The sequence below is a fragment of the Hipposideros armiger genome, unplaced genomic scaffold (assembly GCF_001890085.2).
Source record: "Hipposideros armiger isolate ML-2016 unplaced genomic scaffold, ASM189008v1 scaffold_30, whole genome shotgun sequence".
Lineage (NCBI taxonomy): Eukaryota > Metazoa > Chordata > Mammalia > Chiroptera > Hipposideridae > Hipposideros > Hipposideros armiger.
The window spans coordinates 5,176,698-5,192,139 of NW_017731380.1; the positions used below are offsets into that span (position 1 = coordinate 5,176,698).

General features: G+C 37.2%; 1 long non-coding RNA gene across 1 annotated transcript in view; it reads left to right on the top strand.

Moving 5' to 3' along the window:
• LOC109379842 (uncharacterized) overlaps window positions 1-8,984 on the top strand; it is a 46,922-nt gene extending 37,938 nt beyond the window's left edge. The window contains exon 4 of the long non-coding RNA XR_002123287.1: window positions 8,712-8,984. This is a non-coding gene — a long non-coding RNA (uncharacterized LOC109379842). The remainder of the gene's footprint in view (window positions 1-8,711) is intronic.
• Window positions 8,985-15,442: the final 6,458 nt, after the last annotated feature.

Consider the following 15,442-nt stretch of genomic DNA (forward strand, 5'->3'; position numbering starts at 1 on the left):
ATATATATATTCCAACCTTCAGAGAAATATGAAATTGGGAATAATGTTTAATAGTCATTACATTTTCTTTATTTGTTTGTCTTCTTTTATCAAGCATAGGAGATACCACTATTTATTATGATAACCTCCTATAATAAATAATAGCAATTTTCCAACTCACCAATATAAGACTGGGATGAATAAATCTAAGAAAGAAGGCCCCCAGAGGTGTAATTAAAGGTGGAAGGATTTGGTCCCTTACAGCACTGACCATCAGTGGATTATTATCTCCCCAGTGAAGTTTCAGGAGATGTATGTTTGAGCCTTGGAAGAGGCGGCTTGCGTTCATTGTTAACAGCAATAGTAATAAAAAAAATAAAGTGTCAACACATTGTATCACCACATTCTGTTCCTCACATTTATAAATACAGTCTCTAAACTGCAAATAATTTACCCTACATCAAATGAAACTAAACAAAAACAAAAATATTCATTTTTTATGTCTTGCCTTTTAAACTTCTTCCTACTTTTAAAAAACGTGTGTGTACAAGAATTGATTGAATAAGATATTTTAAGACAGATTTGTGTAATTAATATGCTTCTTTTGCCAGAAACCAGAAGGAAGAATGGAGAAAAAATTAAAAAGTGGAGACAATAACCTGCCAAAGGTCAAGCAGAGGGGGCTGCACTGTATTACTTAATTCAATAACACCACAATAAAGTCAGCCATTACTTTTTTATTATAGCATATTGGTGCTTCTAAGAACACTAACAGTGAGAAATAAATGAATATGGCTTTAGATGCTGCAGATGCCAGTGGGAGGCCAGGTTTAATTCACCCTTATGAAGTCTTCTTGAATTGTGTCACTTGTGGAATTTGTACTTGACTTTTGGAAACAAAATGTTCTTGCCACTGAGAACTAATTAAAAAATCTGGCCCTCTGTGACTGAGCTCATTTTGTTCAGGTTGACTGCATGTTCAAGTTTGACTCAAGATGCTCATCTAATGTACACTGTGACCAACTATTTCAGTTGGATTAAGATAATTGCCTAGCTCAACATTGTCCTGATACATTCCAGAAGAATGCCATTCAAAGCCCTTAACTGAGATTGCTACCAAATCACCACTCCAGGTTTTTAAGAAGCTTGAAGTACAAAAGTTAAATTTATGTTTTGGAATGAACCCACAGTAATCTCAGGCTACCATAAGCAAACAAAACGGAGGATGTACCTTGAACAAGTAACAACTTGGATGGATCGCGCAGATTTTATGTTAAGTGAAACAAGATAGACACAAACAGTAGGTACTTATGATTCTACTTATATGAAGTTAAAAAACAGACGAATTTAGGAGCTTCAGGTCAAGTTGATGGAGTAGGTAAACGCTCTGCTCACATTTTCCCACAATGACATCAAAATTACAACTAAACTATAGAAAACCAATATTAAGAATTGCCTGAAATCTAGGTGAACAGAAGTCCTATAACTAAAGATGTACAGAAAAAGCCACGCTGAGACTGATAGGAGGGGTGAAGACACAGAACAGGCTGGTCCCACACCCATATGTGGTAGTTAAAAATCAGGAGGGATCTATCGACTGCAGAGGTCCCCTCAAGAAGCAAGAGGTCCTAGCCCCACACCAACATTTCCAGCCCAGGGTTCTAGTGCCAGAAAGAGACGTCCCCACATATAATGGCTGTGAAAACCAGTGGAGATTGTGGCTAAATGAGATGAGGCCTGCTGGAGTCCGAGGCATTCCTCTTAAAGAGCCCATGCATGGACATATTCACTGACAGACTCACTTCCTCTGAGTTTCAGCGCTAGCGTAGCAGTTTGAAAGATGCCAGGGACATACTAGGAGGAACTGAATTGTCTGGCTGCAGGGCAAGGGCTGGAGGGGCAGCTTTCTCCAGACAGAAATGCTGACAGAAGTCATTGTTCCTTTGTTGAGCCTTCCTTCAACCTAGCCTGCATAGGCAGCGGTGTGTGTGGGGGGGATACTATATCTGAGTCTCTATCAACCTAGCTGACATTGTATATCCTGCCCTGGTGATTACCTGAGACAGCACTCCATCCTGTCTTATCTCATGCTGCAGACTTTCCTAAAATCTCTCAAAAGGTCACAAAAAATCCAAACAAGCAACATCTGGCCTCAGTGTACCCATAGCTCTTGCTAAGCAGCCTCAAGCCTGGCACTCATGGCAGCTGGTCTCAGTTCTCAGCTGAGCCTCTCCCAGGCACCTGCAAGAGCAGCAAAAGCAGCAACCACTTGCAGATGACTTTCTAGCTCATACCAAGTGGCTCCTATCAGGGAACAGGCAGCAGCTGAACTTGGCCTACAACAGAGCTCCTCTCAAGAGACCCCAGAAACAACACACCTGGTGACCAGCTTCAGACCTCACCAGAAAACCACTTAAGCACCTCCACAAAAAATACACCCAAAGGGCAGATATGGCAGGCACCAGAGCACCGCTAAAGCAAATCCTACTCTGTAGGATCTGCTCCTACACAACAGCTCTTCCACTGTAGTCACGTCCAGTCTTCACAACCAGTCAGCCTGAGGGTCAGTCCCTCCCACTGACATGTCTACAGCAATCAAGGCTCACCTATAACAGGAGGGAACTCACAACCCCCGCAAAAGACACACCAGAAGCACCCAGCTTAGGTGACAAGGGGGACTATGCCACTGGGCCTCCTAGGACACCTACTACATAAGGCCACTCTACTAAGACTGGGGGAGGTAGCAGCTCTACCTAAAACATAGAAACAAACACAGGGAGGCAGCCAAAATGAGGACACAGATAAACATGTCCCAAATTAAAGAACAGAACAAAATCCAGAAAAAGAACTAAACAAACAGAGACAAGCAATCTACCAGATGCAAAGTTCCAAACACTGGTTATTAGGATGTTCAATGATCTCGGGGAGAACTTCAGCAAAGAGATAGGAAACATAAAAATAGAGATAGAAAATATAAAAAAGAACCAGTCAAAAATAAATAATACAATAACTGAAATGAAGAATACATTAGAGGGAATCAATAGTAGATTAGATGAAGCAGAGGATCAAACCAGTGATTTGGAAGACACAGTAGCAGGAGACACCCAATCAGAATAGCAAAAAAAACAAAAAATCTAAAAAAAAAGAAAGTAGTTTAAGAGGTCTCTGGGACAATATCAAGCGTACCAACATTTGAATTATAGGGGTAGCAGAGAAGAGAGATTGAGCAAGGAATTGAAAACCTATTGGAAGAAATTATGACAGAAAATTTCCCTAACCTGGTGAAGAAAATAGACATACAGGCTCAGGAAGTGCAGAGAGTTCCAAACAAGATAAGCTCAAAGAGGCCAGAACCAAGACACATTATAATTAAAATACCAAAGGTTAAAGACACAGACTCTTAAAAGCAACAAGAGAAAAGGCTGTTACCTACAAGGGAGTTCACATAAGACTGTCAGCTGATTTCTCAACAGAAACTTTGCAGGCCAGAGGAATTGGAACAAAATATTCAAGGCAGTGAAAAGCAAGGACCTACAACCAAGAGTATGCTACCCAGAAAAGTTATCATTTAGAATCACAGGACAAATAAAGTGCTTCCCACACAAGAAAAAGCTAAAAAAGTTAATCTCCACCAAATCAATATCACAAGAAATGTTAAAGGGGTTTCTATAAGAAGGGAAAAAAAAGAAAAAAAAAGAAGTACCTAATTATGAATAATAAAATGGCAATAACTATATATCTATAAACAATTACTTTAAATGAAAATGAATTAAATGCTTCAATCAAAAGACATAGGGTGTCTGAATGGATAAGAAAACAAGACCTTTACATATGCTGCCTATAAGAGACTCACTTTAGAACAAAAGACACACACAGACTGAAAGTAAAGGGATGGAAAAAGATACTTTATGAAAATGGAAACAAACAAAAAAGCTAAAGTAGCAATACTTATACCAGGCAGAATAGACTAAAACAAACATGGCTCTTTAGGCCTTTGTTTTTTCTGCTAGGAATCCATTAACTCCAAAGAACTGGCAACAAATGACCCTTGAAATCCCCCATGAGGACTAGATATTTCAGAAGCTGTGGAGAGTCACCTCTGATATGTTATTCTACCTGTGAATTTGCTGCAGCGGATGCTTTTAGTTGCCTACCCAATAGCAATTCCCTATGCCCTCTCTTCTAACAGACCCCGAATGTGTTCTAGTATTTACAGTTTTCCAAGAAACCATGGACCTTAGGGAATGCAGGTCCCATTCCCAGTCCTGAAGTTTGATTATACTAATCCAATGGAGAAAAACTCATTCTTCTCCAGTGATTGGCTTAGTAAGAAACAGTTTTGGCCATCAGGACATGAAGGGAGTCTGTTAGGGGAAACTTCTGGGAAAGTTTTCTTAGCTCTTTGAAAGAGACACAAGAAAAAGCCTCATTTTTGTGCCTGTATAACAGAGTTTGAAGATATGATGCCTGGATGTGCAGCAGCCATTTTTTAACCAGGAGGAAAGCTAACCAAAGTGCTCAGAATGGAAGAGCAGGAGAAAATATTTGGTGTTGTGAAGAGCTTCACTGAACAACCCTAGAACTATACAAGCTTCTTGCTATGTGAAATAATAAATCCATTACCTGCTTGAAGAAGAAAGAAGAAAGGAGGAGGAGGAGGAGGAGGAGGAGAAGGAGAAGGAGAAGAAGAAGAAGAAAAGAAGGAGGCAAATTTAATGTTTGCTGATAGAAATCAGAATGGAAAAAGGGTATTGACAGGGGAGGGGCGTGAGAGAAACTTGTAGGGTGATGGAAATTTTCTATATTTTGATTTAGAATGGTGATTTGGAGTGTATGTCTATAAAAATTAATTGAAACATATACTTTGTACATTTTACTGTATGAAAGTTATACCTCATTGAAAACCAAAAGAATTCTTTATAAGAACCTAATTAAGTTTAAATTGATTAAACATTTTAAAAGTCCAAATTTTTTGTCAAAGGCTTCAAGTATTTTCATCTTCACAATGCTGACATTTGACTATTATAAGTGCATATGATCTCTAGATTCTGGATCCAACTTGCCTTCTCTTCTGTACAAATTCGGCAAGGGCATTAAGACTTAGGCCATCTGAGCACATACAGCACACTCAAGCTCCCGTGTCTCATTGTGTCAGGTGTGTTTCTAGCAGAGAAATAGGGGAGTTTGTTCTTCTATGAGGTTGAGGTCCAGGACCACAAGCCTGGCTTTAGGAATTCATTCTTGAAATAAGTATCTATTGGTGCTTTCTGTGAGCCAGATGCTATTACAGGCACAGGAGATAATGGGTGAACAGCTAACACAATGTCCCTGCTACCAGAGGTCTTACATTCAGGATTAAATGTAGGATACAAGCAACTTGAGTATAAACATACAAAATATCTTCAGCTAATGGTAAGTGCTAGAAAGGAGGGCTCATTTTAGATGGGGTGGTCAGAGGAGGCCTCTGTGAAGATGTGACATTTGATCAGTGTGCGTGAATGATGAGGTTGAGGCCGCCATGCAGAAAACAGGGAGACTCTGAACCAGGTAGAGAGAGCAGCAAGTCAAGGCTCTGGGGGAGAGAAAAAGTGTAACATGTTTGATAAATACAAAGAAGGCCAGGGGACTGGTGGAAAAATTGTATAAGAAAAAATAATAGAGAGTCTTGGAGGCCATTTTAAAGAGTATGAATTGAATTCTAAATACGATAGCAACCCATCAGAAGGTTTTCAGGGAAGGGATATTTCAGATGGAAGAAGTTAAACCTGAGGCCTAGATGGAAGTAGAATTGATCCAGTATGTATGGATTCAATGGTGGAGAAGAGAGAAAAGGAGGAATTAAAAATAACTGCTTTGTTTTAGGCTAGAACACCTGATGGTGACAGTGATAATGTTGCTGTTCACCAATATGAAGGAAATTTGGGGGAATTAATAAATTTGAAGGAAACATGAGTTCATTTTGGACAGAATTTACACTTTGTTTCAGCCATCTAACAAATGCACATGTTTGACTTCAATGGATGAAGCAGTATGACTTCAAGAAGCTCAAAATCATCATCCAGGTGGATAAACAACCTGAAGTTTGTGCCTGAAAATGGTGGGCCAATTGTATTTTCTTTGAATAATGAGGACAGAATTTTGAGAATCTGTGATATTTCCAATGTCATCCTGCTGAATTCCTAAGATAGTAACATACCAGAAGGAGTGATAGAAAAGGGAATATACTCATCCACGCCCTTGTTCTATCATGTAGCAAAACATTTCTAACTTCTTGGATGATTGCCAAGTGAAAAATTCTGAGGTTTTTTTGAAACCTAGAACTAGTAATGGTGCTATAAAACAGCACTCTAATACACCGTTGGTAGAGATACCTGTTAACTGGTACTGCACTTTTAATTAAATTAAATTTTCAATGTGTCAGCCCTTTGACAAAGTATAATCACTTCTATTAATTTATCCAAAAAAATATTTGCACAAATGCATAAAGATATTTACTTTAACATTGATTTAGAAACAATTTTAACCGACAGAACTAGAAAATAGCAAAACTAAGTTATGGTTTCTTACACATAATGGAGTAGCATACAGCCATTAAAAATAAGAAAGGTTTACTTGTAGTGACATAAAAATATATATAAAGTGTGTAGGTAAGTGAATATGCAAGTTATAGCAAACACAGTCTAATCTCATTTTGAATGAAATAAATCATTAGAGAAAAGATCAAATTGTGGTTAATTTTTTCCTATGACTGAGATAGCTCTATGTCATTTAGATTTTTGCAGTGAAAACGTTATTACCTTTATAATAGAAAAAAAACCCGCAAAAATAGTTTTCAAAGTCATCTAATGCAGAATTCATATGAAGTAGAGTGTATGAAAGGTAGCCTTTCAGTGTTAGGGATGCTGAAGTTAAAAATCACAAGACCCAATATAGTTTTGAGAGGACTATGACTTTTGCTAAAAAAAAACAAAAACCTTGATTTTTTTTTTTAGTATAAACTTGAAGCTAGACTTAGAAGAGACATAGATAAGATCTATGCTTAGCATATGAGCATGCCTCTTTTCCCTCTATCTGATATAATTTTCCCTGACCAGACTGTTGTTCTAGCTGAGATGTCACAGGAGTCAGAGTTTTCTTCAAGCATCCAAGGGCTTTGGGAAGGAGAGTACTTAGTTTTCTGGTGTTAATTATTTTATATAAGATTTTATTAAGATAGGCTAGGAAAAGATATTGTAATTTCACATGAAGGACTCATCATTAAAATTATTTTGAAGAAAACAATGTATCATAGAAATGTCAATTCTCCCAAAGTTAATTTATACATCTTATGCAATTCCAGTTAGAATCTCAAAAAAGCTTTTTTTAACTAAATTTCTTTTGGAGGAACAGATGTCTGAGAATATTAGAGTTAATTATGAAAAAGTAAAATAGGGAATAAGGACCTGCTTTTCTAGATATTAAAACATGCTACAAAGCCATTATATTCAAAAGAGTATTTTCTTGACTTGAGAATTTAAAAAAAAGTAGATCACTGGAACTGCATAAGAGTGAAGAAATAAATCCCAATATACTTGACATATATTTCATGTCAATGTGAAACAGTGTGCTATAAGTTAATAAATGTTGCTGTCATAACTGGCTACTTATCTGAAAAAAAAATAAATATGGATTCCTACCTCCCCACATATACAAAAATAAACTCCAAATGGATTAAACACTTAAATGTGGAGCATAAAATAATAACAAGCTTAAAGAAAATTAGTCTATTAACTAAGTGTTGAAGAGCTATATAACAAAAATATGAGATGCGTAAACTATAAAAGACATATTCGACTTCATAAAATTAAAATATACTTCTATTGCAAAAAAAGAGACGGAAAGACAATACTAGAATGTACAATATATAAAAGATAATCTGATACAAGTTAATGCTTTTAAAATCGGCCAATTCCAATTTTAAAAAGTGCAAAGGATATAAATAGACAATTCAAACAGGAGTTAATTTAAATGGTCAACAAGTACATGAAAAATGCTTGACATGCAACCTAAAGAACCAATAAGTTATTATTTGGCTAATATTAAAGAGTGATAACAAGAACTTCTTGAGAAATATATTGTAATAAGGTAGTCTCATACACTGCATATAGACATATAAGGTATAGAGTTAGTGAAAAATAATAAAGCAAATGATAAGTAACCATGATAAGAGCAGCATGTATGACATACCATAAATATATATGTATATGTGGAAAAGTGATACATTGAAAGGGTAGTCACCAAAATATTAATTGCAGTTTTCTCCAAATATTGAGATTTCATGTGAACTTAGTATACTTCCTAAACTTTCTGATTATTTTTTTGAATATTTTTTTTCAATTTGTGTAATGCTAAATCATCAATTAAAATCTGTGACAAAATAAATTCTTATGAAACTCTAAAACCATTCAAATATACATTTCTTTCAAACTTTCCTCATTCCATGTCTAATTCAAGTTTGGTTGGTTTGGTTTTTTTTTTTTCATGGGGGTGAGGAGCATGGAGGGGATTAGAAATGAGATAAAGTGCTCACCAAGGAACAAGGGCGATTGGCTATCCCTGAATGAGATTCAGATAGAATGACATAATACAGCACTAAAAGTTTCCATTTCATCCTTGTTCATTCCTATTTTAGTAACCTTTGACATTTGGAGAAACAAAAGCCTACAGTCATTTTTGCTTTTCTCTCTCCCCAGGGCCTTAAACAACGCTTGTCAGAGAATATTTGTACCATGGATAGCCTCTAACCTGCCTTCTCTTTTTTTCACTGTGTCCAAAAGAAGACAACAGAATGCAGGGATGTGTGAGTCTTCTCTTTGACATTTTATTTAAGATCCATCCTTCTTACTGTAGTTCAGATTTATGAGCCCCCCCTCCGCCCCCCACCTCACCCCAGTGTCATCCCAAGCTGTAATCTGCTCTGACACCATCTACCCGGCTTGCTTATAAAGACTAGTTGTCATTAGGCACAACGTGGGCTACAATGTAAGTCTGTGTGACTAGTAACAAGTGGGATGTACAGCTCTGAGTAACAAGAAGGGCCCTTTATTCCCATTTTTGTTACCGGAAAAAGAGACATACATAGAACCAGTGCCATGTTACGTTTTTCAAGGCAATAAAAGTGTTTTGAATTCCTAGACATCCTACGAATTTCAGTTTTATAAAATGTGCCATCTATTTTCTTTCTTCTTCCTCAAGGCTTTTAGCATCACACATTTAGCCTGGCTCTTTCCCTTGTGTAGAGGCCAGGGAGGGTTCCCAGCATATGCTTATGCAAAAAGCGGGATGTTTGCCTCCTTTCCAACCTTGCCCCCACACTCTCATCATGCAAAGCTGAGAAGCAGAAACACTACACAGATCGTCCAGAGCCTCCTGTGTGCAAATTCCAAAGGAGTTAAGCATTCGGAGTGGTGGAAGTACATAGAGAACCAGGAAGCATGCCCTCTCCATAGCCAACTGTTCCCAACGGCAAATCCCTCTCATCTTCACAGACACATTTCACTCTGCTCAGAATGAGACCCATTGGCCTCTTTCCCCACTGCTGTACAGAAAAGAAACCCAGGTATACAACAGCCACGCTGGCATACTGTTAAACAGGCCCCTGGTAATCCAGGGGGCTACCAGAATGTGTCTTAGTGTATTCCATATTTATTGCATATTCACTGCATGTGAGGCTCTTGACTAGAGATACATAGATAAATAACCAAAGTCCCTGGCCAGGACAGGATGACTTTCTATTGGTATGTAGTCAGATAAGTAGTAAAATAATAAGACATGATAATTACTATCACAGAGACACAATCCAGGTTTGATGGAATATAGGGAAGGGGTGACTTAGCTTTTCTTCCTAGGACAGGAAGCTGGGAAAAAGAAGTGGAGAAGAACTTTAGAGAGAGGTACTATTTGAGCTGGGTTTAAAATGCAGGAATTTTTAAAACAGAGAAGTGGAGCTTAAAGGGGGCTATCTAAGCTACAAGAACATCACATGCAGAGTGATATGCAGCTTACAGGGCATGATGGGGCTCAGTGGTGAGTAGTTCTATGTCACAAAGGTGTAGGGCAAACATGGGAAGAGCCTGGAATTGTAGACAGCTCCAGGCTATGAGTAGTCTCCTCACCTTGTTAGAGAGCTACAGCCACAATGGGGGAGACCCAATTAGAATGAAAACGGGAGAGTCATGTTGAGTTATTAGTGCCTATTGGAGTCAGAGGGAAGAGTCTAGGAAATAGCAGAATTCCATCAGGTGGTAATGATGGAAGCCTGCATCAACCCTAGGTGAAGATGACGGGGCAGGTAGGAAAACTATTTTTAGGTAGAATTGATTTAACTTACCAACTGACTAAGGGTAAAAGGGGGGTGGGAGAAGAAAACAGCTTTACTCTCTTTGTTGGATTGCCAATTTTTTAAAAACACTATGATGATATCTTGAGCTCATGAAACAGCAAGGTTTATGTCGAACACGTATATATCTTGGGGGAACTGGAAGACTATTACACTGAATTAGATTAATTTTGATGATTCATTCATGAAACACCCCCCCCCCATAGACACATTCTTTAGTTGATGTATTAATAGAAGATATTTATAACTTGTGGCATTTTGTATTATAACGCATGAAATTGTTTTATGAAAAATTGCACCTCCCTAATATGAAAATGGCATGTCCAATTGGCAAATCTGTGTAGAATTCCCAGGTAAGATATCTCTAAGCAGTAACATACATTTCCAGGACTGCTTGAGGTACATGTCAAGATTCAGATACCCCATACAGAAATAAGACATAAACTTCACCATTAAATGTCAAGATTAACACAACAGGTGTAGAACCACAACAATAATGCCAAAATAAATGTAGGGCTCTGGTACCTAAAATCCTTCATGTAAAGCAACGTATTGAAATCCTTCATGTAATGACCACCAAACCAAACATAAACCATGACTTGTTTCTTGATTCCTTTGTCCCTTTATAGTAAAAAAGGCATCTAAATGGAACTATATACAATTAAAAATAATGACTAGAGATTCCTAACAGAAGAACAGCAGCAGATCATAAGCACTTAAATTCCTGGTAAAATCAAGTATGTTCTTTTAGAAGTTGCTTAAATTCTTTGTAAATCATGTCAGAATAGTTCTGGTTTCATTTTCATCTGATGCTTTACTACTACCTATAATTTTTATTATTTGAGGGTTTTCTTGGGTAAATTGGTGTGAGTTGTGGTGGGTAGAATAAGCTAAGAATGAAGACTAGAATCTTCATGCCTTAGATCAGGTAGGCTCTCGATCACTATTCTACATTCTCATCTCTCTAAACCGGGAAGAACAAGAAACAATCCAAATTCTCCACAATCCCACCTCTGCCACTTATCCCATTTGTGACCTTGAGCAGTCACCCAATCTCTTCGTACCTTAGTTTCTTCACCTGTAAAAAAGGGTAGTCACAATACCTAACTGTAGAGTTGTTATGAAGATTAAATGAGTTCATACATGTAAAACATTTAGCCTGGTGTCTGACACATATTAAGCCACAAATAACAGTTGTTGCTCTTGTGATCATTATTGGTGTTACTTGTTTATTCTGGAATTTTCTCCACGATGTAGGCAATAAGATCAGTTGCATTTAAATGCATAATAGGAGTTCACTGATTTGGAATAATTGAATAATAAATTATTAGCAATTTTTTTAAAAGATACCCCCTTCCAATGTTTACTTTCATCCACCCATTGGTATTTAGTTTTTATCTATATACACCTTGGCCCTGCCCTTGGAAGAGACAAAAATTCAACATACAGGGAAGTACTTTAAAGCAGCCCAAATGAAGAAAAGAGCAAAGTTCTGATTGGCATAAAGGCTTTGGAAATCCGTAGGGCCTGGTGGTTCCTAGGGAACTGAGTACCTGGAAGATTCTCAGTTGGGTGGGTGGGGGAGGTGGGGTATATCAGTGTGGAAGTTTACAGAGCAGAACTAGGGCAGGCTGAGGTGGAGAAACATGGTAGCCCACAAAGCAAGAGCTTCTTTCAACCTATTTTTCCTCCCCATCCCTTATTCAATTTTAGTTTCTCTCAATTTTCAATTAACTTCATTATTTAACATTGTAATTATTCAAAATGCTTTTAGAGAGGAAACAGCCTTAAAACACATAAAAAGGTATGAGATTTTGCTTTCTGTAGCTAAGGAAAAAGTATCCTTCCCCAGCTGTTTAAAAATAATTATCTTTCTAAAATGAAAATTCGAAAATAAGAAAAAATTATACCTGCTATGTTGACCTATCACGATAGCAGAAAATGGATCATTACTCATTGGGTGTAAATTTTACGTTTCTGTTTTACAGTTCTAAAACTCTATGCACTGAAAAAGTACAGTAACAGAAAAAAAGTACAGTAAACTTTTTATGTCAAATTTGCATTGCCATTAGTTGATTTTGTACAGGTTACATTTCTTTTACCCAGAGCTCCCTGGAGTTTTATGACAGGAAAATGAAGATGGTGTTGACCCTCAGAAGAATTACACAACTTAAGGCAGCAGGAGCAGGGCCTGAGCTTATGCCTGAGGTGCAGGCGTCCAGAGTTCCAATTCCAGCCTGAGCAAGGCTTGCTGAGTGCCCTTGGGCAAGTTGCTTAACCTCCCTTGGCCTCTCTTTCCTCACTGCTAAAGTGAAGACATTAATGTTCAGTTCCTTTTTGGGGTGGCATATGGATTAAGTAATTAGAAAACAAGAGCCTCCTCTTAGGTAACCCTTTAGGAGATAAGAATGTTACCAAATGATTCTCAAGTATGTTAGAAAACAAAAACACAGAGAAAACATAGAGTGAGAGTCACACAGAGCAGAAATTTAGTTATCGATACAAAGAATTGGAAGAGAATACCTCTTTTTTTTACCTAAGCAAAAAAAACAAACAAAAAAACTGTTTCAGGACACATTATTTTCAAATTAAGTCCCTTTCTCTCTCTCTCTCTCTCTCTCTCTCTCTCTCTCTCTCTCTCTCTCTCTCACACACACACACACACACACACANTCTCTCTCTCTCTCTCACACACACACACACACACACACACACACACACACACACACTATACCCTTTCTTTATTTCCTCATTTGTTTCTATATTAAAGCACTTCACTTAGGTCTCAAAATAGGAACCATCCAAATAAAATCATCAGCCTTAAAACAATGTTTGAAATAATTAAGTTACAAATTCGGAAGCCCTTTAATGTGGCTGCAACTCTATATAACTATCTGTGCATTCTATGTATGGACCTATTAAATGTACCAGGCACCAATGTTGCCGGCTGTCAAGAAGCAAAATGAAAAATAGTTTTAATAGCTGCTCTTTGACCTGTTTTATATTTTATGTCAATTATAACAGCACACAACCATGCATAATTATGAAGCATAGATGCATTAAAATGTACACATAATTTGTGTTCTTATGGCAACCATTGCATTAGGCTCTAGAAAACAAACCTATTGTTATAAGTCATTTGCACATTAATATATTAGTATTAAATATCAAAGACAGATTTGTCTATCCATCTGTTTTGAATCATTGTAAGTAAATATATCTTTTTGGAGGGGTGGACAAAATCTCTACATAAATGCACTGTAGGTACCATCTGCAACATATATTATAATACAGAGTTTAGCACCATCGTGCATAGCAACTCCAGCAAAGACAGTGCCATGTGATTGTCATTTGAATGTCATTTTTAAAAAATGATCTGGTATATGGACAGAAGGAGGAAATTTTTTTCTGGCACTGCCATAAAAATTCCTTCATTTGACTATCCCATGGCTTTTGGATTTCTTTCTTAAAGCTTGCATTCTTCCAAGGACAAGAGGAAAATAACTATTTTAATGCAGGGTAAATGAACAAAAAAGTAGGTTTTCTCTATAGTAAAATTATTAAAATACCAGGGAAAAATTGCTTTAAAATATCTGATGAATCATAACAGTGACATTGAGAAGCACTGACCCAACCAGAAAATGACCTTTTCATGCTACAGATAGAGAAACCAGGGCTTTTTTTCAAAAACAATTATATAACTCAAATTTTAACTTTTCAGCATTCTCATGATTTTATGGATATATAGTGAGGCTGCTGGGCTGAAAGGCACAGAATGGCAATGCCGAATAAGGAGCAGAAATCAGATTTCCCAACTCCAGGTTTGTCCATTTAATATCTTGATGCTCATAAATTTGGAGGAAGCAAGTCTCCATTTTCCTCCAGTTTTAACCCCATCTTTCTACCTCTGAGCAATTGCTGTAGATATCCATCCCACCTTATTTCCTTTCAAAGTTATGTTTGGCCTAGAGAAGTAAAAAATCAAAGAATGGAGTTGAGGGATGTGACGGGGAGGTAGCAATGAACTGTTTCCCCTAAGCTCTGACTAAAACAGACGACTATTTAAATTTCTATTGAATTCACTTTAAGTGATTACATTGTTTTCATTTGGGTGACCAGGGGGAACTCGAACAATTTTAACACACATTTCTGGAGTTACATCTGAGCTGTTTCACTTCTCTGTTGTTTCTTTTGTTGGGTGTAAGTTTAGATGTAAAGGGTTTTTATTCAATTTTTACAAAACTAGACTTCAAATTCAGAGACATTTCTAGGATGATTTGAATCTACAATGTCTACTTAGTTTACCCATATATTGAGAAGTTTACAGATGTTACATCCATTGCCAATATATTACCTAGATATTTTTTAAAGATTTGTTTCAGTTATGAGAATTTCTAAGTTTCTCTAGGATCTTGCAGATACTTGTCTCTATATGTAATATATCTGTCTTTAAATAATCATGTAAAATTTTAAATGTTTGGAAGAAAAGACTGGAAATATCTCGCTTTTATGGACTTTTTTTTAAACTTGTGATACCATAGAAAGAAAAATTGCTTTGTACCAAATATAACTGGTTTTTAATAAGATTAGCCAAAGAGAATAGCCTTCTGAAGAGATAGAAGTATTGATGGAAGAAAATGGAAACAAAGGGAGAATACGAGATGGCTGGAGACTGAAGAAAAGGTGGCATCTGGCAATTAAAGAGAAGAAGAGAATGAGAAAGAGTCTAGTGAATTCCAATCATAGGTTTCCAAAAAGAGCTGTCAAAATTCAGACAGTGGGTATATATGTACTTTGGAATTCATGCTCCTGACTCTCAACACTGGAAAACTCTGGATAGTTCTGGAATATATCATGGGGTTACCCTTAAGGCTGTAAGAATTTTATGGAACAAGATTTTGAGTCCTATGAGACACTGAGGATGAACTGGGAGTGAAGAAATGATACAGAGTCACCCCAGAGAAAAAAATGTGCTCACATTTTGGACTGTTAAGGTACACTTAATTTAAAATTATATGCTTTTCCGGGCCGGCCGAGTGGCGCGATGGTTAAGAACTCGCTTGGGATGCCAGAGGGCCCCGGTTC